The following is a 16,216-nucleotide window of genomic DNA, read 5'->3' on the forward strand; positions in this document are numbered from 1 at the left end:
ACATTACAGCACACAAAAAAGGTGTAAAAAGGCTTCACTTACACTTACAATGATAAATGCCGGCCTATGTCTTTTTTAAGTGTATCTACTGCTCACTCATTCTGACATCCACTGCTCAGGAAGGGGTGTGTCTGAGGCAAGCACTGAGCCCCACCAGTGAAACAAAAATAGAGAAATAGAAACACAGCCGCACATCCACATTTTGTATTTTGATCTACTTGCTTCTCAGCATAATTTCAAAAACTAACAGGCTGTTCGTATACATTTTTATTACAAAGTACAAGCCCACTCATCACGTCAAGGAGGCCACCTAGTCAGGTCCCTAACCTAACACTGGCGTAGCGCCGGGTGGCGACCACTGCCTCTGCGACATCAAGCCAACAGGGAATGACCCAGTGCTGCCTGACCAAGCCCCCTGGCTCTGGGCACACCACCCCACAGACAAAGCATCACACCAACAATGGCCGCCACAGAGCACCACACCAGTGTGAACACCTACTATGTGCTCCCTGCCAGAGGGCTGGGAGAATACTCGGAGGACACCTGTTTTCATGCTGCAGCCTGTTAGGACAGGAAAGAGGAGTGCTAGTCCTGCCCTCTATTATTAAATTTTGTCCCTGCTTGTGCTCCAGCGTGGACAAAGATGATGCTGCAGTCAGACAGGATTATGTTGTGGATGGTATGGCGACCCCTAGTGGTCTTTAACTTTTTATAGAAATCATGGCTTATAAAAAAAAAAAAAAGAGTTAAAACGTTTTTCTGATGAATTGACTTTTTATAGAAATTGGAAAGGCTAATGTTTTGCCAAGATGTACAACATATAAAATGTTTTTGATTCTGAGAGTGCCCAAAAATGTGGCAAAAATGACATCAGGAAGTGCAACCATATTGGTTGTCACTTTTGAATTTATCTGTCTGTAAGCTCCAGCCGCCATGAACACTCCATAAACTCTATTAGATGAGGATTTTACTGTCCTTGTTCTTCAGCTCATATATATTCTGTGTTCTGATCATGAACCAGTTTGTGTGGGTGCGTCCTTTTATTGAGGTCAGGGTGTGAGAGCTATTACCATGAAGCATGCAGATTATAGATGTGAATGTATTATTCATGAGCGCTGATTAATTGTAATTGTGTGGTGCCGGCTCTTGTCTTCCTTTTACCTTTCTATGTATTTTTATTTTATGCCTGAGAACATGCATAAAATAACAGAGAACAAAGACTATGAAGATGCTTCACACAATACATTCATTCAATTACATAGGAAATATAGAATCCTGATTAATAAAGTCTATTGTAGTAATAATACAAATCTCTATTCATATAACAATATGTTAACCATTAGGGAAATAACAAACAAGTAAAATGACAATCACAACAAATGACTAGTGTGACAAAGGAGATGCAGCCCTGCCCATAGGAGCTCACAATCTAAATGGAAGAGAAAAAGCTACATAGCAGGTACATGGAGGTATTTTTGCCCAGGTCACCGGCCCCTTGTGGTGGCAACTGAAATAAAGGAGGCAAGTCAACCATAACATTAAATGGGCACTGTCATTAAAGCTCATTTTTAAAACTAAATTTTTGCTATTGCACTCCTTTGGTAAATATATATTTTTTTTAATGTACTACAAAAAAAAAATTAAGTTTTCTATGTTTTATTTGGGTCTAAAAAACTGCCACTAGGTGTCTCCCTACTTGTCCAGAGCACATTTCCCCCCATCTCTTGCACAGACTTTGGACTCCTGCTGGCCTGGCAGAAGTCCAAAATCAGGAAATGCAGTCTGGAGTGCTGAGGGTGGTTGGCTACAGGGGGTTGTTTCTGGGGGTGGGGACGGGGGCAGCCTTGGTAAATCATAGCTCATTTCACACTGAACTGCTCTGGGCTGTGTGTAGCAGAGTGAGGGAGGAAGTTCTCCCTTGTATGGCTTCAGATGATGTCACGCCTGCTGGGGAACGCCCCTTCCAAGTCTGTGAATCTGACTGAGACTGAGCAGAAAATACAGAGCAATATGAAGGTAGAAAACTAACAAATAATAAAAATAAAGGCAGGGGGTGGTTTATCATGATGGGGGCAGTGACCTGGGAGGATTATAAAATTTAACAAGATCATGACAGGTACTCTTTAAGTTGGATAACATTAATTATCTTGTTACAATGGTGCAAGTCATGGCCTGGGGTATATTAGACAGTAAGTGAACAGTCAGTTCTTGAAGTTGGTAATAGGTAAAGTGTAAGGATCTGAGTGACTGACAACGGTCAGATTGTGATGTTTAGGCAACTGGGTTGGAGAATCTGCAAACTGGCAGGTCATATGGGGTGTTCCTGGTATGTAGTAGTTAGTACTAGAGATGAGCAAACTTACAGTAAATTCGATTCGTCACGAACTTCTCGGCTCGGCAGTTGATGACTTTTCCTGCGTAAATTAGTTCAGCTTTCCGGTGCTCCGGTATCCACCTTTTCCAGCCCACCGGAGCACCTGAAGGCTGAACTAATTTACGCAGGAAAAGTCATCAACTGCCGAGCCGAGAAGTTCGTGACGAATCGAATTTACTGTAAGTTCGCTCATCTCTAGTTAGTACCTACCAAGAGTGGCCCAAGAAAGAACAACCAGTGACGGGTCATAGGTGCCCAAGGTTTATGAATGCACTTGGGATCAAAGGCTCATGCTAACCCCTGTCCACCACCAAAAGTACCTACAATAGACAGATGAGCATCAGAACACACAGTGACAATAAGCATTAGATAAATCAGACATGTTCCGTGAAGTGCCGCCCAAACATCTGGCAGGATCTATAAAAAATTATCATATCATCCAGCAGCCAAAAGTGCGTTCTAAGTGCTATCCATCGAGTTAGTTCAGGCACCTACTTACCATATCCAAACCTTCAGGGCAGCTATTGGGCCAACACCGGACCACTTATTATACTCCATGCCACCAAAAGAACAGACGTTACAGTTGATCTTAGCCAAAAGGCTGAGAAGAAAATGCTGATAGTTAACCTGGTCTGATGAATCACAATTTTATTCATGTGGCAAACTGGCTCCATATGTGACACTTACCTGGGAACAAAAGAGATAATGTTTTTTTCCCTTGAGGCAAGTGTCATATAGATGTGTGGGGACTTATAGGCCATTCACGCTCTACTAGGAATTCTGGGAAAAAACGATATCCATTCTTTCTAGAATTCCCAGTGAAGCATGAATGGCCTATACATCTCCACACATCTTTATGAAGCTAAAATTATTACAGCTTTATTTCATTCCAAGACGAGAGTGACAGCTGTTTCGTGCCATGCACTTCCTCCAGGTGACCTGGCTCATCAGATACACATTTACTTAATTGTAGATTAGTGCTTTTCCAAAAAATACAAAATATAGTCTGATGGGGTGGGCATTAATTTTAATGCAATGGGTCCTCACTGAAACAAATCTTTACCTTCACGCATGACTGAAAGGAGTTAGGCTACAGTCAGAGAATTCCAACACATAAAATCTGCAGCATTTGAGCACCACAATTTACAACAGAATATCTGCATCAAATTGTGTGGATTTTTTTCACTGCAGATTTTAAAGGTGGAATATACAAATTGACTAACGTTAGAAAAAAACAACAACAAAAAAACAACAGGGCCCAAAAAGTTAAGTTATCTAACTCTCAGACAGTGCAAACTTTAAGTAGACAGTCTTAAAATGCACCAGATATCACAGTGACTCTGGCTGTTTATTAACTCTGGAGAACCTATAAACTGTCTAGAAGTTTAGCCCATTCCACACATGTGCACCTTAGCTTAGCGCATTTGTGATACATGGCGTTGGCATTTACGTCATGCCCTCTTTCAGTTATGTCCCTTGCCAAGCGAGTTACCAATGTGCCTAAAAACTGTTTAACCGGTTGCTGTCTAAGGACCAGCCGGCTTGTCCTGAGATGGCAAGCGGTGTATTTCACGGGCTCCCGACTTGAGCTCGCATCATACTGTCTGACCCCCAGCTGATTCTTGTAGCTGGGGGCCGCCGTTAATAGCCGACATGAGGCGATCGCAGTGGCCGGCTATTAACCCTTTAGTTTGCCGCTGTCTAAAGGGACATTTAAACCATCCCTGGTGGTCCAGTGGGGTGTATCACCCCCCGCGATCACGCTGTGGAGGTAGCCGGAGGGCTTACCTCATGTCCTGTGCTGGCTGCGGCTCTGACAAGGATAAAGCCTGGCAGGACCAGGCTTTATCAATCGAGTGCAGTGCACACAGATCAATGTGGTTCTCTGAAACCACATTGATCTGTATGAGGAATCTAATGATTCCTCCTAAAAGTCACCTAAGGGGACTAATAGAATAAAAAAAAAAAGTTGAATAAAAAGTAAAAAAAAAAACACATATTAACCCCTTCCATTTTCAAAGTTTGAATCACCCTCCTTTTCCCAAATTCCATATAAAACATATGTAAACATAATAAAAAAGTGCTATCGCCGCGTGCGTAAATGTCCGAACTATAAAAATATAATGTTAATTAAACCGCACAGTCAATGACATGCACGTAAAAAAATTCCAAAGTCCAAAGTTGCATATTTTTGGTCACTTTGTATCCCCTAATCAAAGCAAAAATGGTACCAGTAAGGGTACGTTCCCACACGACGTATTTTGCTGCGTATTTGGTGCAAATACGCAGCAAATACGCCGTGTGGGAATGTACCCTAAAAGTTATAGGGGTCAGAAGAGGACAATTTTTCACATACTAATTTTGGTGCATGTAGTTATAATTTTTTAAAGTAGTAAAATAATATAAAACCTATATAAATTAGGTATCCTTGTAACGATATGGACATACAGAACAAAGATATGGTGTCATTTTCACGGAAAAATGCACTGCATAGAATCAGAAGCCCCCAAAATTTACAAAATGACGATTTTTTTCCAATTTTGCCCCACAAATATATTTTTTCTTGTTTTCCCGTAAATGTTGTGGTGAAATGATTGATATCATTATAAAGTACAATTGGTGGCGCAAAAAAAAGTGGTCACATGGGTCTGTATGTGCAAAATTAAAAGCGTTATGATTTTTAGAAGGTGATGAGGAAAAAACGAAAGTGAAAAAATGTAAAAACCCTGTGTCCTTAAGGGATTAAAACACAAAACTGTACTACGACTTGTGTCACAGTACAGAGGTAATGCATATAGGTATGTCGTAGAAGTAAGATAAAATGTACAGTGATGTCATAATACAGGGATAGTGTTTACAGCAATGTCACAATATTAGCATAATGCACACAATGCAGTCACAGTACAGAGGTACAGTACACAATGATGTTATTGCCTAGTAGTAGGCTGTCATATACCTGTGACCTTACCAATGGGGAAACATAATGGTAGCACAATACAGAAATAATTTATAAAGAAATACCTCAAATAGCAAATGTCACTAAGTTCACACTTCATCTTCTGTCCCATGTCAAGTTATATGTCAGCAACCTGTCAAAAAGAGATGCAGATATATAGCTTATGTATTGCCAATGGGCACTTTGACTGGAATGTAGTCTAATAATGACTACGTTCTGTCCATTTCCTGAATACATACTGTTTCTGTGCAGGACTTAAATGGCCATCAAAAGAATAGGGGTAGTAGTTCTGGCTAACTAAGGGTACATGTCCCACTGGCAAAGTCTGTGGTAGTGTTAAATGTGGCAGGGTTGCTTGCTAATTGGATGGGTCCTCCTGTGAGCCCTTACAACTTTTGTTAATGGGGGTCCTTGAGCCCTAAGGTTTTCTTAATGTGGTGGCTGGGATTGTACCCTTGGTTATGAGCATAATACTCTGGCTACACTTTTGTAGGCTAAAACAAACTAAACTGTTTTTTTTTTTTTGTGAAGGATCCAGCTGTCTGGGGAGAGGGGAGGTTGGTCTAGGGAACTCCTTCCTGAGCCTTTCCAGAAGCTTCTACATAGAAACCGACTGGAGAGTGTCATGTGACCAATGATTTACTCGTCCTGCACAAATATAATGCAAATGTTAACCCTTACACTTCCAATAATACTGCAGTGTATGCTAAAATGGCAGTACTTCATACAAAACAGCAGTTACACAAGTCAACTCACGATAACCCAAATACAGATTTAGGCACTGCTCAGCCACTCAAATTCACATTTTTTGTATCGGGATACTGCAAGTAAGCCCATTGGCCATACATCAGGCTGTACCTTGGCATTCTTTAACCCCTACAGGACCCATGACGTGCATGTACGTCATGAGTCCGCTCCCGTTCTATAATGCGGGGCCACGGCGTCATAGCGGGTCGGGCCCGGCCTCTAACAACGGCTGGGACCCGTGGCTAATAGCGCGCGGCACTGATCGCGGTGCCGTGTGCTATTAACCCTTTAGACGCGTCATTCAAAGTTGATCGCCGCGTCTAAAGTGAAATTAAAACGTTGCCGGTTAGCTCAGGGAGCTGTTCGGGATCGCCACGGTGAAATCGCGGCATCCCGAACAGCTTACAGCACAGCCGGAGGGTCCCCTTATCTGCCTCCTTGCTGTCCGATCGCTGAATGACTGCTCAGTGCCTGAGATCCAGGCATGAGCAGTCAAGCGGCAGAATCATTGATCAGTGGTTTCCTATGAGAAACCACTGATCAATGTAAAAGATCAGTGTGTGCAGTGTTATAGCCCCCTACGGGAGCTATAACACTGCAAAAAAAAAAAAAAGTGGAAAAAAAGATCATTTAACACCTTCCCTAATAAAAGTTTGAATCACCCCCTTTTCCCATTAAAAAAAAAAACTGTGTAAATAAAAATAAACATGTGGTATCGCCGCGTGTGGAAATGTCCGAATTATAAAAATATATCAATAATTAAACCGCACAGTCAATTGCGTACGCGCAAAAAAATTGCGAAGTCCAAAATAGTGTATTTTTGGTCACTTTTTATATTATGAAAAAATGAATAAAAAGCGATCAAAAGTCCGATCAATACAAAAATGGTACCGTTAAAACTTCAGATCACGCCGCAATAAATGAGCCCTCATACCGCCCCATACACGGAAGAATAAAAAAGTTATAGGGGTCAGAAGATGACAATTTTAAACGTATACATTTTCCTGCATGTAGTTATGATTTTTTCCAGAAGTGCGACAAAATCAAACCTATATAAGTAGGGTATCCTTTTAACCGCATGGACCTACAGAATAAAAGATAAGGTGTCATTTTTACCGAAAAATGTACTGTGTAGAAACGGAAGCCCCAAAAGTTACAAAATGGCATATTTTTTTTCAATTTTGTCTCTCAGATATTTTTTTTCCATTTCGCTGTAGATTTTTGGGTAAAATGACTTACATCATTACAAAGTAGAATTGGTGGCGCAAAAAATAAGCCATCATATGGATTTTTAGGTGCAAAAGTTATGATTTTTTTAAATGTAAGAAGGAAAAAAAAAATTTTAAACGGAAAAACCCTGGGTCCTTAAGGGGTTAAAGAGTACCTGTCACCAAACTAAACTTTTAGTATATTGTTCCTTATGTAATTATAAGACACTTTGCTATTTACTTGCTGTTAAAATTCTCAACCTTTATATGTTTTTTTTATGTGATTGAAAAAACAGTCACTAGGTGGCTCTGTTCTGTTCCCTGCCGCAAGTCAAACAGTTAATTTAGTCTTCTCCCAGCCTGGCAGGAGACCAAACTCAGGAAGTGCGTGCGGAGCATGGTGAGGCACAGCTCTCACAGGATTCAGTGACATCACGCCTGCTGGGGAACGCCCACTTTCTCCTGCCAATGTGAGCAAGGGGAAAGGTATGATACACAGCTTTTCAAAGCTTGGAATTTTTTTAAGGGCAGGAGGGGTGTTAGGAGTAGTCAGACTCTCCATAGTCATCACTAACTATACCTTTATATCTATTATCATTTTTACTGTACTTTTTTCTTATGCCAATATCCCATTTTCAGCTGTGTGAACATAGACTTACAGTCAAATAAACTTTATTCAAACTTTTACTGTTCTGGTGTAATTTATTCATAGCGCACATACTTCAAGATCTCTGATGTTATTTCATTTAGTCCTGTGTATATGACGGACTATGTAATCTTTTATCAATCAAATGATTATTATGAGCTGCCTATATAGACCTAATGAATCCTAAACTATAGTCTGTGAGGTGTATGCCGATGTAAGCGGCTTCATTCACTTCTCTCTCCTCCTTTCTGTAATTCACTGATCAGTAATTACTATTTTCATTGAATGCTTTAGCTCCTTTTCTTTCTGCAGGATCACAATGGACACCATGATTCCTGTATAAGCGAAGGATACAGCACCACCTACTGTTAGATAGGTACAGCAAGCCACCACATTACAGGAAATGCATGGTGACTTTTATATTTGTAATAACATTTTTAGAATAGATTCCTGAATAGGAAATGGCTACAATGCTATTTTATTATTTAGCATATGTTTCCATGGGGAAGATACACTACAGAAAATCTGCAGCATAATACCTATCCTGTCCACTAGTTACATAAAAACCAATCCCAAGAATATCTGCACATAAATTTACTTGTGGTGCGGATTTATGTCACTTTCATGCTGCGGATACACTGCTGATATACACATATTAGGAATCGACCGATATCGTTTTTTTAGGGCCGATACCGATACTCTGTGGAGGTTCGGGCCGATAGCCGATAACTTATACCGATATTCCGGTATAAGTTAACGGCTATTTATCCTCCCGGCAACACCGCTGCAGATCATTGATTTATAGTGGGCGCTTTAAATCAATGAACTGCAGCGGCTTTTGCGGGGCCAGAGACTGCCGCCACCCACTTCTCTCCCCCTGCCTGTCCTGGGGTCCTGAGTCCTATCACCTATTTTATTTTATTTTCTTCTTTGCACGTTTAAAATTGTCATCTTCTGACCCCTATAACTTTAAATGGGGCTATATGAGGGCTAATTTTTTAAGCCGTTGTCTGTAGTTTATTGGTACCATTTATGTTTTGATGGGACTTTTTTTTTTTATCGCTTTTCATAAATATTTTTATGGTATATGAAGTGACCAAAAATGCAGTTTTGGACTTTAGTATTTTTTTTACGTGTACGCCATCAACTGTGCGGTTTAGCTACTCTTATATTTTAATAGTGCAGACATTTATGCACGTGGCGGTACCACATATGATTATTTTCATTTTTCATTTCATAATTTTATTAAAAAATATGGGCAAAAGAGGGGGGGGGGGTTCAAACTTTTATTATGAAGGGGTTAATTCACTTGTATTAACTTGGAGTAGCAGATCACCGATCGGACAGCGAGGAGGCAGGTAAGTACCCTCCCTTCGTCCTCTCAGCTGATCAGGACATCACGGTTTCATCTTGATGGTCCCGATCAGCTCCGCTGAGCTGCCCGGACACTTTTACTTTCATTTTAAACACCGCTATCAACTTTGATCGTGGCGTCTAAAGGGTTAATGCCGGGAATCGGCCCGATTGGCGGTGCCCACCATTAACCCTGGGTCCTGGCTGCTGATCGCAGTCGGGACCCACCGGGTTTGAAGCGTGCTCAGCTCGTGTACGCCCTTGGTCCTTAAGTACCGGGCCACAAAGGAGTATCTGTACACCCATGTTCCCCAACAATTTAAATATGGGGTCAAGGAGGTATTTCCTCTATCCTATATGGTTGGATTTGTCAATCTCACACAGTAATCGGGTCATGTCTGGTATCTATAGAAAGGGAATTTGATGGAGAACCCAAATGATGTGGGTGCCTGGTCCATGATTGAAGATAGAGGCATTTTTCTTTTTCTTGATCATAAATGTATGGCTAGGAAAAGGGTGGTTCTATTCCAGCCCAGGGACTGAACCTAGAGGTGTCACCTTTCACAGGCGGTATAAAACTCAAATCTCTAGGGGGGCTAGGGTACGCTTGCATAGGGGACAAGATCTAATTTTGGATACCAGTGCGGTGGCCCAGTACAGAAGTGGCCCTTCTGTATCCTGTTTGGTCCTTTCAGGAGGACTCAGTCCCAGTCCCCTGGCCCCACACTCCTCAGGACTCTTGTCACACTATGGTTCATATAAAGGGATAATGTGTTGTATTTAAGTGAGTATGTCTTTAAGTCCTGTTGTTAAGTCATGAAACCTGGGAAGGTGTCAGTGACCAAGTGACTTGTGGGTGACCTATGGGAGTCCTCCAAGTTGCTCCCTTATATACTTGGGAGGAGCTAGTCAGCTCAGTTCTGAGTGGAGTTGCAGTGCAGTGTCTGGTGTTCTAAGGAGACCAAGGCCTGACCACTCAGTCATGCTTCCATCAACAGTGTACCCCTCCAGGTGAAAGTCAAAACCTGGTAAGCAACCACAGGGGAGATGTCTAGTCAGTCATAGTCAAGTCTATCAAGTCAAGTCTATTATCCATTTTAACCGGTTATAGCCCATTATTAATAGCGGACGTTATTTTGTGACCGATTTATTCACTCTCCCGTTACAAAATAACGTCTATTATTGTAAAAAAGGATAATGTAAAAATCCATAATGGGATTTTGTAACGGCCGTATGGGATTTTGTAACGGACGATTTTCAGGGTTTTTATAACGGACGTTTATAATGGATATAGTGTTTTAAAGTGTGAAAGCAGCCTTACCAGTCCTCGGCATGCTCTGGCCCCCACCTTCTGGGAGGAGCGATTTCCCAGTGATTAGACCCCCACGTTCTCTTGTACGAGGCCCATCTACTTACCCATCCTCGGTGTGCTCTGGCCCCACCTTACTGGACATGCGATGTCCCAGTGGCCAGACCACCCGGTGATCAGACACTTATCCCCTATCCTGTGGATAGAGGATGTGTCTGATAAGTTCAGCCCCACCGGACTACCCGGTGGAAAACACATTTATTTATTTTTTTATCAACTGGTGCCAGAAAGTTAAACATATTTGTAAATTAGGAGCAAAGTAGAAAAACAGTCAGCTCACCCGGCCACCGCACGGCAATATAATCCTCCAAGGATACGAAGAAAGCAGGTAGATGCCAGCGATTATGAAACTTCACCTTTATTAGAACCACGTAAAATCATTGACATGGAGAGACTTTAATAAGACAAACATTTAAAATTCCAGGAATCAGCGCAAAGCATGACGCGTTTCAGGTCATGTGACCTTTCATCAGATGCATGGTGGGAACCACCCCTCTGCTTCCCACCATGCATCTGATGAAAGGTCACATGACCTGAAACGCGTTATGCTTGGCGCTGATTCCTGGAATTTTAAATGTTTGTCTTATTGAAGTCTCTCCATGTCGATGATTTTACGTGGTTCTAATAAAGGTGAAGTTTCATAATCGCTGGCATCTACCTGCTTTCTTCATATTTGTAAATTACTTCTATTAAAAAATCTTAACCCTTCCAGCACTTATCAGCTGCTGTATGCTCCAGAGGAAGTTGTATTATTTTTTTTCTGTCTGACCACAGTGCTCTCTGCTGCCCCCTCTGTCCGTGTCAGAAACTGTCCAGTGCAGAAGAGGTTTGCTATGGGGATTTGCTCTTACTCTGGACAGTTCCTGACATGGACAGAGGTGTCAGCAGAGAGCACTGTGGTCCGACTGGAAAGAACTATATAACTTCCTCTGGCGCATACAGCAGCTGATAAGTACTAGAAGGATTAAGATTTTTAAATAGAAGTCATTTACAAAACTGTTTAACTTTTTGGTACCAGTTGACTAAAAAAAAAAAAAATTGTTTTCCTCCGGAGTACCCCTTTAAAGGTGTTGTCTGCGTTTTATCTGACCGATGGGACCCCACTCATCAGCTGTACCCTGCATGGGAATCCAGCTGTAAATGTTCAATTGCTGTGAAGTGCCACCACAGGTGAAATGAAATATTATTATATTCTATTGTTCTCAATGTAAATCACTGGCTATTTCTGTGATCCACAAATGTGCTGGGTCCTCCAGCGAGAGGGAGAGAGATATTCTTTGGTTAATTGATAAAAGTCCATAATGAGAGATCCCCCTGAGTTTATTCTGGATGCCCCAACAGGGTAATTGAAAAGGGCTTTCTGAGCTATACAACCCCTTTAATAAAATAATGAGATTTCTCTCTTTATTTCCTACAGACCTGTCCTTTAAGCAATCGACTTGACTTTGTCCTAATACAATGTAATCAGGACGCCGTGACACATTGCCGGATGAGATTTATTATTCTTTCTTTCCAGTTTCATAGTTTATCTATTGTCTGTGAGACTTTTTCAGTCTCTGTTCTCTGCCAGATGATGCTAAATAATGTGTCCAGAGTTTGATGAAGTGGAGGCCTAGACCTGCTTCTGCTGATTACTACTGTCCTATGGGAGCGGAGAGGCTATGGGAGCGGAGAGGCTATGGGAGCGGAGAGGCTATGGCCGACAATGGTTAGTCCAGTGTTTTCCAAACAGTGTTCCTCCAGCTGTTGCAAAACTATAACTCTCAGCATGCCTGGACAGCTGAAGGATGTCCAGGCATGCTGGGAGTTGTAGTTTTGCAACAGCTGGGGGCACACTGTTTGGAAAACACTGGGTTAGTCCTTGGGGCAAGCATAAGGCTATGTTCACACAGCAGAATTTCTACACTCTGAATGAATTTGTAGCCAATTCACAACAGAAATTGTGCGTGTGAACATAGCCTAAATCCGTGTTCACACGGCGGAATGTCTGCACGGAAAATCTCCTTGCAGACATTCCGTACAGTGCGGGGAGCCGGCAGGATCTGCGGGGGCTAGGACCGCACGGAATGCACCGTCTCGAAGACATCTATGCATTCCGTGTGGACTCTGCACAAAGAATGAATGAAACATCTGGCACGAAAATTTCGTTGTGTGCACAACGCAGCAGAATCCCGTGGAATTCAACAGAACTCTGTTGTAGCAGAAATTTTGTGTGGACATTCCAGACGGAAGTCCGCAAGGAATTTTCACCAAGTGAACCCGGCCTGGGGCCGGGTTCACACGGCAGAATTTTTGCACTGAATTCTGCATGAAAATTCTGCATGAATTTATAGCCCATACATAGAATTCCTGCAGCAGAATTTCTGCAGCAGAAATTCTGCTGTGTTAATGGGACAGCGGAATCTCATTAAAGTTAATAGGCTTATTAATTCTGCCATGTGAACTCGGCCTAAGAAGACATATATAGGAATATAGGTTTCTGCTTGTATCTACACAGTCCTGAACCTAACTATAGTAAGCCCTAACCATAACGTAGATGATCTTTAGAAACGCCTAAAAACACTCAGGGTCATACTAAGCTGCGTTCACATGGCCGTCTAGACCTGTTCCGTTCTTCTTCCGTCAAAATTAAAAACGGACTTTAAAAAAAACTGACAATAACGGATGCAAATGGATGTTATCCATTTGGATCCATTTTTGTTCAGTTAATAAACCACAAAAAAAACGGATCAAAAATGGATTGAAAAATGGATGCAAACGGATGACATTAAAGGCTCATCCGTTTACCATAGACTTCAATGTTATATTTACTGTATCCGTTTTTTCTTCCATTTTTTGGACGGAAGAAAAAATACTGCATTTGCCGTTTTTTCTGCCGTCCCAAAAAAAAACGGAAATGAGTGCAGATGGGTGCAAATGGGTGCAAACAGATTGTAAAAAAAATCCCATTGACATGAATGGGATTTTTTTTTAACCGTTTTGAATCCGTTTAAAGCCTGCAAAAAAGGAAACAAAACGGGGGGGGGGGGGGGGGGGGGGAAACGGGGAAAGAGAGCTGTGTGAATGCACCCTAATACATTGGGGGACATAGACCTGTGCGGAGGAAAAGTTGACCAGTTGCCCATATCAACCAATCAGATCGCTTCTTTTCTCTCTCTCAGAGGCCTTTTTTTTTTTAAATGAAAAAGCCATCTGATTGGTTGCTATGGGCAACTGGTCAACTTTTCCTCTGGACAAGTTTTGATGAATCTTCCCCATAGTCAAAACCTTTCACGCCACTTCTTACTGAGTTTCCCACTAAAATTCTGGTGCAAAACAATCACACTACATTTTCAAAGGAGTTTACCCCAAAAAGAACAAAAGTTTACACAGTGCACTCCAGTTTTTAAAAAGTGGGCATCATGTCGGATTTAGTCTGGATTACCGGACATTTTCAAAGCCTCATACATGTTTGCATCAAAATTCTGGTGCAAATTTTACACTACCTTTAGGCTATGTTCAAACGTCAGAATTTCCGTGCAGAATTCCGAGGTGTGCCTTAGTTAGCGCCCCTGCCACATTTGTTCCACCGCTCCCTGCCCGAACCTCTGCACTATGGGGCAGATTTATCAAAACCTGTCCGGAGGAAACGTTGCTGAGTTGCCTATAGCAACCAATCAGATCACTATTTTCAATGTTCAGAGGCCTTTTTAAAAAAGAAAGCAGCAATCTGATTGGTTGCTATGGGCAACTCAGCAACATTTCCTTTGGGCAGGTTTTGATAAATCTCCCCCATTGCACCTTTACCTTGAAATACAGATCAAGTAATCTGAAGACACTGACGCAGTGAGTGCTCCATTCGTTCGTTACTATTAAAGTGTTTTATTCTTGTTTTCCTTGTAGTTTTCCAACCACTGGAGGCCACAGGTTGGAGAACACTACAGTAAATTATTAAGAACCTGTTTAGCAATTAAAGGGGTACTCCGGTAGAAAACAAATGTTTTTAAATCAACTGGTGCCAGAAAGTTATACTAATTTGTAAATTACTTTTATAAAAAAATCTTAAGCCTTCTATTTATTACTTCTATTTAAAAATCTTCAGTACTTATCAGCTGCTGTATGCTCCAGAAGAAGTTGTGTAGTTCTTTCTGGTCCGACCACAGTGGTCTCTGCTGACACCTCTGTCCATGTCAGGAACTGTCCACGGCAGGAGAGGTTTGCTGTGGGGATTTGCTCCTACTCTGGACAGTTCCTGACACAGACTGAGGTGCCAGCAGAGAGCACTTTGGTCAGACTGGAAAGAACTACACAACTAACTCTGGAGCATACAGCAGCTGATAAGTACTGGAAGAATTAGGATTTTTAAATAGAAGTAATTGACAAATCTGTATAACTTTCTGGCACCAGATGATTTGAAAACATTTTTTTTCTCCCACCGGAGTACCCCTTTAAATCCCGAGTCTGATGACACTTCCCCTTTAATGTGATATGATATACATAGTTCTGACTTTAGCACTGAATACAATGGAGTAAGCTGAGTGCAATTTGCTGCTCTTTCTCCTTTGCCGCGTGTCATCAGCGCCCGTGCGCCCTCGCCACATCACTGGGTAGATAATCAGGTGGAAATTGTTCTGCTCCAATCTGTCTCTCTCCAGTGACAAGATGCTCTGTACTTGCTGTGCTTTATCTGAAATGCCATTTGTCATTCCCTGGTCAATTTTTTTTCCTCGTCTTTCCTGACTATATTTTCTTCCTTGGGATCTTGGTTGCTGTATGCTTCGACAACCAGGTTTTATGGGTTATAGTGTATAAGCAACTTCAAACATCTAATGAAAGTTTGGCGCTGAGGCGTGTGAACTCATGCATGTTATTAAAGGAAAATTCCATCCAAACGAATATTGAGATGGTGGTTAGAATGTAAAAAGTGGGATTCCCGATAAACATAGGACCTGTCGTCTATGGGCCGGATGAGAGAGCTTTGCAGGGAGCAAGCTTCAGTGATGGCCATCTCCAAGTGATCATCTATTACATTGTTTCCTGTTCATTAAATGCATACCATATAATACTATATTGACTTTAGAACAAATGTGCACTACATGGACAAAAGTATTGTCATTGCACCTACAGGGGCTTCTAGGACAACCCATTCTAAATCCATAGTTGGATTGTTTTTCCCATTCATCCAGAAGAGCACAACAGGCATCAATGGGTCCTGATGGATCCCATTGATACGGTGTCCATATTAGGGCATCCTCATGAGCTCCGTTCCTCTTCAGGCAAATCTCTGTTCTCCCTCAGGCAAAACTCCATCCTCCTTCTTTCCTCAGGCAAAACTCTGTCCTCCCTCAGGCAAAACCTCATCCTCCTTCTTTCCTCAGGCAAAACTTCCTCCTCCATCATGCAAAACTTCATCCTCTCTCCTCCCTCAGGCAAACGCCCTCCTCTCTCCTCCCTCAGGCAAACTCCCTCCTCCATCAGGCATAACTCCATCCTCCCTCAGGCAAAACTCCCTCCTCCTCCCTCAGGCAAAACTCTGTCCTCCCTCAGGCACAACTCTGTCCTCCCTCAGGCAAGACCTCGTCCT

General features: G+C 42.0%; 1 long non-coding RNA gene across 1 annotated transcript in view; it reads right to left on the minus strand.

Moving 5' to 3' along the window:
- Window positions 1-14,286, minus strand: part of LOC130273084 (uncharacterized) — a 48,881-nt gene extending 34,595 nt beyond the window's left edge. Inside the window, exons 1-2 of the long non-coding RNA XR_008843867.1 lie at window positions 14,139-14,286; window positions 5,396-5,463 (exon numbers count right to left, since the gene is read on the minus strand). This is a non-coding gene — a long non-coding RNA (uncharacterized LOC130273084). The remainder of the gene's footprint in view (window positions 1-5,395; window positions 5,464-14,138) is intronic.
- Window positions 14,287-16,216: the final 1,930 nt, after the last annotated feature.

Source organism: Hyla sarda, chromosome 5, assembly GCF_029499605.1.
Source record: "Hyla sarda isolate aHylSar1 chromosome 5, aHylSar1.hap1, whole genome shotgun sequence".
Taxonomy (NCBI): domain Eukaryota; kingdom Metazoa; phylum Chordata; class Amphibia; order Anura; family Hylidae; genus Hyla; species Hyla sarda.